The following is a 9,277-nucleotide window of genomic DNA, read 5'->3' on the forward strand; positions in this document are numbered from 1 at the left end:
GGTGTAATTTGTAACTTAGCAAATTTATAATATTAAACTGAGAAAATTTAAATCAGTATATAGAATAAGGATAGAAATGAAACTTAAAACCTAATAATGGGATACCTTAACACATAAAAAAATTATTAATAATACTAGCCGAAAGACCGCCCTCCGGGTGGTTTTCAGCTAGCCCCTTGATAATATTTTCACATTTTATTCCCAGTTCTAATGATTTTTATATTTTACGTCTAATTATTTCTTTGTATAATAATTCTCACTTGCTTAGTAAGTATTGCTTTCACTGATGTGGCTTCAGACTATATAGGGATTTATGAGAAGGAATTTTTCCGAGGGGATGGATAGAGGAGTTTTGGATAATTCCCACGATTTGACTTTTTTCCCTCATAACTTCAGGAAAATGGGTATCTTTCAATGAAAATATATACAAATCCTTTTCAAACGGCATACATTATGATTATAAAGAAATTTGTGGGGACAATTTTTCCAGGGGATTTCCTAATTTTTTTTAACCACAGCCTTCGAAATGATGGTGGGGACATCTTTGTATGAAAAAAGTTTTGTAAACTCATTTTTTTCACCCCACTCTTTCATCATCCCACTCCGGACCCATAGTTTTATTTTCATTTATTTATTTATTCATTTGTAAAAATGTGAATAGTTTTTCCTTCAGTACTAATAAGGCTTCAGAGGAATTTAAAGAAGAATTTAAAAAAATTTTTTTCTTGAAGTTTTTTCTGATGAACTAGGTCTTTGCACCAAAAACAAAGGCGAAGTTTCAGGTAAAAGAAAATTCTATACCAGTATTTAAACCAAACAGGACTGTACCTTTCACAGCACTGAAACAAGTTAACGAAGACTTGAAAAGCTTCGAGAATTGAAACACTTGATTACACACTGAATGGGCAAATAGACTACACCCCATCTGACAGCTGTTTCTGCTTCCAATGCTGTATGGTATTGCCATTGATATGCTAAAAATATTTATCATATTTGGTAATAAGACCGACCTGAAGCATGGAGCTTCATCAGAGTGAAGAATAAATAAAAAAAAAAAGAAGAGGCAAGAGAAGAAAAAGGAAATGTTGAATATGGTTGTAATTATACCATTTTGCTTGTGCATCTCTTTGGGACGTTAAGTAAATGACTAAACTTAAAATAGTATTTGGTAGATTAATCCTTTGTCGATGGGGGATAGGGTGGATAAATACTAAAAAAAAATTTTAAATAATAGTAGGCACGCCAAGGGGATAGGATGGATAAATACTAAAAAAAATTTTTTTTAATAATATTAGTATACGCCAGGGGGATACGATGGATAAATACTAAAAAATTTTTTTAATAATAGTAGGATACGCCAGGGGGATACGATGGATAAATACTAAAAAAAAATTTTAATGATAGTAGGATACGCCAGGGGGATACGATGGATAAATACTAAAAAATTTTTTTAATAATAGTAGGATACGCCAGGGGGATACGATGGATAAATACTAAAAAAAAATTTTAATGATAGTAGGATACGCCAGGGGGATACGATGGATAAATACTAAAAAAAAATTTAAATGATAGTAGGATACGCCAGGGGGATACGATGGATAAATACTAAAAAAAATTTTAATTATAGTAGGATACGCCGGGGGATACGATGGATAAATACTAAAAAAAAATTTAAATGATAGTAGGATACGCCAGGGGGATACGATGGATAAATACTAAAAACAAAATTTTAATGATAGTAGGATACGCCAGGGGGATACGATGGATAAATACTAAAAAAAATTTTTTAATAATAGTAGGATACGCCAGGGGGATACGATGGATAAATACTAAAAAAAAAATTAAAATGATAGTAGGATACGCCAGGGGGATACGATGGATAAATACTAAAAAAATTTTTTTAATAATAGTAGGATACGCCAGGGGGATACGATGGATAAATACTAAAAAAAAATTTTAATGATAGTAGGATACGCCAGGGGGATACGATGGATAAATACTAAAAAAAAAATTTTAATGATAGTAGGATACGCCAGGGGGATACGATGGATAAATACTAAAAAAAAATGTTAATGATAGTAGGATACGCCAGGGGGATACGATGGATAAATACTAAAAAAAAAATTTTAATGATAGTAGGATACGCCAGGGGGATACGATGGATAAATACTAAAAAAAAAATTTAAATGATAGTAGGATACGCCAGGGGGATACGATGGATAAATACTAAAAAAAAATTTTAATGATAGTAGGATACGCCAGGGGGATACGATGGATAAATACTAAAAAAAAAATTTAATGATAGTAGGATACGCCAGGGGGATACGATGGATAAATACTAAAAAAAATTTTTTAATAATAGTAGGATACGCCAGGGGGATACGATGGATAAATACTAAAAAAAAATTTAAATGATAGTAGGATACGCCAGGGGGATACGATGGATAAATACTAAAACAATTTTTTTAATAATAGTAGGATACGCCAGGGGGATACGATGGATAAATACTAAAAAAAAAATTTAAATGATAGTAGGATACGCCAGGGGGATACGATGGATAAATACTAAAAAAAAATTTAAATGATAGTAGGATACGCCAGGGGGATACGATGGATAAATACTAAAAAAAAATTTTAATGATAGTAGGATACGCCAGGGGGATACGATGGATAAATACTAAAAAAAATTGTAATGATAGTAGGATACGCCAGGGGGATACGATGGATAAATACTAAAAAAAAAATTTAAATGATAGTAGGATACGCCAGGGGGATACGATGGATAAATACTAAAAAAAAATTTTAATTATAGTAGGATACGCCAGGGGGATACGATGGATAAAATAAAAAAAAAAATTTAAATAATAGTAGGATACGCCAGGGGATACGATGGATAAATACTAAAAAAATTTTTTAATAATAGTAGGATACGCCAGGGGGATACGATGGATAAATACTAAAAAAAATTTTAATGATAGTAGGATACGCCAGGGGGATACGATGGATAAATACTAAAAAAAAATTTAATGATAGTAGGATACGCCAGGGGGATACGATGGATAAATACTAAAAAAAAATTTTAATGATAGTAGGATACGCCAGGGGGATACGATGGATAAATACTAAAAAAAAATTTTAATGATAGTAGGATACGCCAGGGGATACGATGGATAAATACCAAAAAGAAAAATTTAAATGATAGTAGGATACGCCAGGGGGATACGATGGATAAATACTAAAAAAAAATTTTAATGATAGTAGGATACGCCAGGGGGATACGATGGATAAATACTAAAAAAAAAATTTAATGATAGTAGGATACGCCAGGGCGATACGATGGATAAATACTAAAAAAAAAATTTAAATGATAGTAGGATACGCCAGGGGGATACGATGGATAAATACTAAAAAAATATTTTAATGATAGTAGGATACGCCAGGGGGATACGATGGATAAATACTAAAAAAAAATTTTAATGATAGTAGGATACGCCAGGGGGATACGATGGATAAATACTAAAAAAAAATTTAATGATAGTAGGATACGCCAGGGGGATACGATGGATAAATACTAAAAAAAAATTTAAATGATAGTAGGATACGCCAATAGGTATTTAAAAATATTAAGCTTCCGAGGGAAGTAAATCTCTAAAAGGGAGATACGGTGTGGGGAAAAAAAGTATTCACTTCCAACGAAGAAGGGGTGAAGATACAATAAGGTTTTTAATTAATCATAATAATTTTAATAATTATGTTAATAGTATTAATTAATAGTATTTATCATAACAAAGTGCTAATCGATTAAATATAATTTTTTATTTACTAGTAGGTGGTTAAGCGCTTTTACTTGTGGTCCGAAGTGAGATAGGCCAAGGTCCAACGTTCGATATAATTGGTCAGCTGAAATTTAAAAACAAAAGAACAGCTATTGAGATCGTTATACGGGGTAAGATGAAGAAATAAATAAATGAATGGGAAAATGGTGTATGTTGTAAGGGGCCCGAAAACTCTTAGGACAGTATATACTAGATTTTAAAAACAAATGTTATGGAATCTCTATGGTCATTCAAAACCGTCCAAGGGTGGTCATGCACATCTTTACATTTCCCCAGTCACCCCGCAAAGCCATTAAAAAATCAATAGAATTGACTTTTTTGTGAATTTTCTATCCAAAACCCAATCAAAATGCCCGAAACTTGATACGCCAATTGAATGCCAGCTAGCTGTATGTGATTGGTCGGAGATTTGGACAGTACTCGCGTGCATGTGCGCACGCATGCAGCTGTATATGCATGCACTAGCACTATGGCCTGGCGTTGTCGGGTGATAGTGCTAGTAAATATTAAGAGAGGAACCTATTTGGAGATTTAGGAAATAAGACTGTGATGGGGTGAAAATGGTCCAAAAGATTTTTAAAATAGGAATGTGAAATTAGTAAAAAATAATGAAAAGAATTTATTCCGTTGGAAAATTAGGGAAATATTTATGGGTAAGTGGAGGTAATAACTAGGGTAAGTGGCCTAAATTGGAGACTGCTGCTCTACCATTCAGTGCACCTAATCAGTAAGCAGACTAGCCCATCAGACAGCTAATTTCACAGCTAATTGGCTAAACAGTCTATAAATCAGTCAGCCTAGTGGTCAATTAACTAAGTAAAAGTAAATGTCCATAATTAAATTAATGATTACACTTTAACGTTAAAAATTAAAAATCAAAATACTTGTGAATTATTTTTACAGATGCAAGCTCTTACTGCAATTTGCTTATGCATTCATACACAGAAAGAAAATTTAACATACATATACATGTATATGCGCAGGAGTGGCTGTGTGGTAAGTAGCTTGCTTACCAACCACATGGTTCCGGGTTCAGTCCCACTGCGTGGCACCTTGGGCAAGTGTCTTCTACTATAGCCTCTATATATGTGTGTGTGTGTGTATGTTTGTGTGTCTGTGTTTGACAACCGATGCTGGTGTGTTTATGTCCCCGTCACTTAGCGGTTCGGCAAAAGAGACCGATAGAATAAGTACTGGGCTTACAAAGAATAAGTCTTGGGGTCGAGTTGCTCGACTAAAGGCGGTGCTCCAGCATGGCCGCAGTCAACTGACTGAAACAAGTAAAAGTGTATGCGTATAGACACATATAAAAATATATATGTATACACATATACACCTTTGTATACCCACACACAACATCCATACATTCAAGTACGCATGCGCCTATATACCCAATCAATTTTAATATATATTATATTGTTTATGTTAACCCATACATGGGTACATACATATGTAGGGAGGTCATCGCTCCCATCTCTATCCTCACGTGATACACATAGACCCGAGTTTCTGGGTAGTTACCTGTCTCCAGTGAGTGTTAATCACTGGCTAGTGATGAAGAACTCATTCCACTCACAAAATACTATATCCTTTTTCTAGCAACACATTTTCGATGATTTCGTAAAAAGAGGGATAAGTTATATTAAATCTCTGAGCGAGAGATAAACAGTAACAGTACGGAATCATAAAATATATTTGCCAACTAAATGTGGCGGTCCTATAGAGGACGATGTCACTGTTGATTTTAGCCCCAGGAAGACATCTCCTCCAGCTGGCCAACGACACACAGTCTGTGTCAGATTAGTATTTGCGAGGGAGGTCATCGTTCCCATCTCTAGCCTTACGTGATACACACAGACCCGGGTTTCTGCTTAGTCTTTAGCGTCTGTTAATCGCCAGCTAGCGATGAAGAACTCATTCTACTCGCAAAATACTATATCCTTCTTCTAGCGACACACTGTCGCTGATCTCGTGTGTGACCAGCTGGAAGAGATGTCTTCCTGGGGCTAAAACCAACAGTAACATCGTCCTCTATAGGACCGCCACATTTAGTTGGCAAATATATTTTACGATTCCGTGACTGTTACTGTTTATCCCTCGCTCAGAGATTTAATATAATTTATCACTCTTTATATATATATGTATATATATATATATATATATTATATATATATATATATATATATATATATGTATATATATATATATATATATATATAGAGAGAGAGAGAGAGAGAGAGAGAGAGAGATAGATAGATAGATAGATAGATAGATAGATAGATAGATAGATAGATAGATGTATATATATACATATATATATATATATATATATATATAATATATATATATATATATATATATATATATATATATATACAGAGAGAGAGAGAGAGAGAGAGCAGTAAGCAATTTTTTCCACCTTGACTGTTACACTGTCTCTTACAGAGTTTGAACTATTTAACTGTAACATAACCTGTTGTGTGTGTGTGTGTTTGTGTCGTCAGTGTATCATATTATTCGAAAAAGAAGCACACCCTCAAACATAGAGCCGTAATGTATTTCAATGCAGTTAAGTATATGTCCAATCGATGAATGGGGGACTCCCATGCTTGCGGCAGGTAGCGTTTGAAATGGATGCAGGGGCTTTAGATTTCGTGCCGGGAAGATAAAAATAATTCTGGTTCCAGGGAGTCTTTGAGAATCCTTGCGTCCGCCCCCGTTTAATATAGGATCCCGGCCGTAATTTATAGCTCCTGCATACATTTCAAACGCTACATGCTACAAGTATGGGATTCGAAAAGGTCCTTACAAGCTACAAACAACCTTAAGAGCGAAGTTCACCCTTCGCCTTTTTTTTTTTTTGGCTCATGGATTGGTCTAAGGGAAGTAACCCATCCTCGCCGACCCCGAGTTGTATACTCTGTTTACTTTCTAACTGACCATAACGGATTTCTACCTCCGAAGTTTGAAGAACTATATGTCCTCCGCTATTACAGTCTGACGGGTCGCCCAAACCCTTTATGGATAAAGTCTATCGCGTGTGGTGAGTGGATCTTCAAGTTTCCACACGCATTCTTAGTAGCTTAGAGTAGGCTCGAATTAGAGATTATTCTTTGTGGCTAATGACGTGAGTCCTGAGAAGAAGAAGAAGAAGAAGATAACATCTCTCTCTCTCTCTCTCTCTCTCTCTCTCTCTCTCTCTCTCTCTCTCTCTTTCAGATGAAGTTCAAGGACCCGAGACATTGGCTTCTTCACTGTTGATGGCAATTAAACTTATACGTTAACACGCAAGGAGGCAAGCTGGCAGAAATGTTAGCACGCCGGGCGAAAAGCTTTGCGGTATTTCGTCTGCCGCTACGTTCTGAGTTCAAATTCCGCCGAGGTCAACTTTGCCTTTCATCCTTTCGGGGTCGATTAAATAAGTACCAGTTACGCACTGGGATCGATCTAATCGACTTAATCCGTTTGTCTGTCCTTGTTTGTCCCCTCTGTGTTTAGCCCCTTGTGGGTAGTAAAGAAATAGGCAATTAAACTTATCTAACACTTCTCACAACCATCCTATAGACTAACTGTTGCTTACACTAATTATCGTCAGTTTCCTCGGATTCGGGATGTTATCCAGTTAGTGCCATTGGATAGTGTTATCCAATATAGCGCCATTTAATGTGGAACTGTATTGTGCCCTCTACTTACTACTCCACCCCCTCGATCCTTAACGTCTATAAAATTAATTTATATCAATTATTCACAGGCCCAATTCTCACAAAGGGACACTGGATTTGGTCTGATAGGAAGACAAGACATGGTGCAGTAGTGAACCTAATCCTAAGTTTTGCCTATTCTTTCAACTTGCCACTCTATGAGTAACGAGGGAAAATTTCTATCCGGTCGTTCGATCTACTAGAAATGCTAGTCAAAAGACGGCGAGCTGGCAGAAACGATAACACGCCAGGCGAAATGCGCAGCCGTATTTCGTCTGCCACTCTGAGTTCAAATTCTGCCAAGGTCGACTTTGCCTTTCATCCTTTCGGGATCGATTAAATAAGTACCAGTTACGCACTGGGGTCGATCTAATCGACTTAATCCGTTTGTCTGTCCTTGCTTGTCCACTCTATGTTCAGCCCCTTGTGAGTAGTAAAGAAATAAGAAAAGGTAGTCAAAATCCTTCAAATCAAACCTTTAAGGAAGAATACCTCCGATAGTGTGGACCAGTTGTTCTCAACCCCGGTCCATCTGACTCCTGGGGGTCCACATAAGAATTTGTTGTTAAAATTGATTACACTTCTGCAACACACAAAATACTTAAACATTTTTTATACAATTTCTAATGATATTTAATTATAAAAATATAATAATTTTTAAACATCGAATGGTTATGAAAGTCTTAAGTAAAATAGAAATCAAAGGGTTCCATAGGAAAAAAAAATAGTTGAGAAAAAGTGGTGTAGATTATGTGAACCTAAGATGATGGGTTGGTCTCCGCTGGAATACTTTTGATCACAGATCTGATGCGCAACAACAGAAGCACAAGCAACAGTAGCGGCAAGGAAAAGAAGGAGAAGCAACAGCATTAGTACCAACATCAACTATATATTTCTTTACTACCCACAAGGGGCTAAACACAGAGGGGACAAACAAAGACAGACGAAGGGATCAAGTCGATTACATCGACCCCAGTGCGTAACTGGTACTTAATTTATCGACCTCGAAAGGATGAAAGGCAAAATCGACCTCGGCGGAATTTGAACTCGGAACGTAACGACAGACGAAATACGTCTACGCATTTCGCCCGGCGTGCTAACGATTCTGCCAGCTCGCCGCCTTCGCCAGCATCAACAATAGCGACAGCAACACCATAAACCGCAGCAGAGACTGTTGAAACAGCAACAGCAGTGGAGGCGCAATGGCCCAGTGGGTAGAGCAGCGGACTCGTGGTCGGAGGATCGCGGTTTCGATTCCCAGACTGGGCGTTGTGTGTGTTTATTGAGCGAAAACACCTAAAGCCCCACGAGGCTCCGGCAGGGGATGGTGGCGACCCCTCTTATACTCTTTCGCTCCAACTTTCTCTCACTCTTTCTTCCTGTTTCTTGTCCCCCGACTTCCTACGCAACCGCTGAGCCTGGATGCGCATTCATCCATCCGTCGATGTTCTCGGTGTCGGGGGTTGACCTGCTTTCTCTTCTGCGGGTCTTACGAATAGCAAAGGACCACGTTTCGGACTTCTCCCACTACAGAGGCGCGATCTTGCGAGCTCTGGGACGAAGACCGCTTCGCTCAACAGCAACAGCAACAGCAGGGGCACCGACAACATCTTTGATCAGGACTGATTTGAAATTAAACAACACCAAAGGATGGTATTGTATCTTGAATAAGTATCTGGAAGATTAGTTCATGGAGTCGATTCCTTTACAAAAGAATGATAATTCCAAAGTAATCCGAGT

This window comes from Octopus sinensis, linkage group LG5, assembly GCF_006345805.1.
Source record: "Octopus sinensis linkage group LG5, ASM634580v1, whole genome shotgun sequence".
Taxonomy (NCBI): Eukaryota; Metazoa; Mollusca; class Cephalopoda; order Octopoda; family Octopodidae; genus Octopus; species Octopus sinensis.